The following is a 1,546-nucleotide window of genomic DNA, read 5'->3' on the forward strand; positions in this document are numbered from 1 at the left end:
GTAGATACCTCTGAAGGAAAACAACAGTTTAACTGTTTTACTGCAATATTTATGGTAGCAGTCAGTGCTGACTATGACTTTGTAATTTCCTTCATCCGTTCTGAAAACAGTCGCTTACATTTTAAACTCTTATAGATACTTTTCTGTAACACCTGCTAGTGTGATACATTTCAGTAAAAGTTCCTCATCTGTAATTTTATTTCTTAAGAATATGTGACGGGGACTAAACAGGCCTCGGTCAGGCTGCTCATATTTATCGTTCAGCTTTCCCCGAAATTGAAAGTTTGTTTTGTTTTGTTCTTTTTACACTACACAACCAGGCTCCAAGAGTTGGCCCAACATGGAAAATTGTTTTGTTTCCTTTAAAATTATCTACAACTTTGTTCTTTGGTCCTAATGATGTTCACTAATGTTCACTAACAGACATACACCTTTTGTAATTGATCAGCTTATAAATGATCAATGTGAAGCATCAGTATGCGTTCAAGAAGATCACATCGGTCAGATTTAGTGAAATATTATGATACTCAAAGGAATCAAAGTTATAGTTCTCCTTTTCAGGGAACCTAAGCTGTATGAAAAGAATGATTTAAATATACTATGAAAATATTCAATTTGCAGAATCCTGATAATAAAACTTCAATTGTGAACTGAATGATTAGATTGCTTCTAGACACAAAAGAATCAACTGTTAATTAGTAATCATGCTATGGAAATGACTAGCAAGATCTGAACAAACAAGAAACTTGACTACCTCAAGGGATTTCTCACGTAATGAACCGTCTGACTTTCTTTAGCCGACTAAATTTAATCTTTCCACATTTTTTGCCGTAGAGCAAAACAAGTACTGAGTTTGAAGCGGGTCAGATGCTTCCAGCCATCTCCATGTAAAAGACAAGGGTAGTTACATTGTGTGATTGTGGCAAACAATATTCTTAAACTCATCCAAAATATTATTCAATGCAAAATTTATTTTACTTTCTGCTTACAGCAGCAGCAATGTATTTACTACACAGATTAAAGATACATGGTGTCGTTACTTGACATAGTTGTTCTGTTCAAAACCTTTCGGTTTGCTTGAGTAGAAATGCAGTAATGTCTGTATGTTAAACCTTTACCACCCAAAATCCTCTCCACTTTCAAATAGTTCATTTCTTATTTTATTCTAGTTGTTGCAGACTCAACTTAAAGAGATTAACTTACATATAATCTTTTTTCTTTAAATCCAAAAGTTCCTGCCACTTGTTTAAGATGAGAACAAACAACAAGTTGATGAGAATTACGTGATGTTCACTTGAGCTCTTTAATTAATAAAACAAACTTTCAATTTCGGGTAAAGCTGAACGATAAATATGAGCAGCCTGACCGAGGCCTGTTTAGTCCCCGTCACATATTCTTAAGAAATAAAATTACAGATGAGGAACTTTTACTGAAATGTATCACACTAGCAAGTGTTACAGAAAAGTATCTATAAGAGTTTAAAATGTAAGCGACTGTTTTCAGAACGGATGAAGGAAATTACAAAGTCATAGTCAGCACTGACTGC

Source organism: Poecilia formosa, unplaced genomic scaffold, assembly GCF_000485575.1.
Source record: "Poecilia formosa unplaced genomic scaffold, Poecilia_formosa-5.1.2 Scaffold518, whole genome shotgun sequence".
In the NCBI taxonomy this organism is placed as follows: domain Eukaryota; kingdom Metazoa; phylum Chordata; class Actinopteri; order Cyprinodontiformes; family Poeciliidae; genus Poecilia; species Poecilia formosa.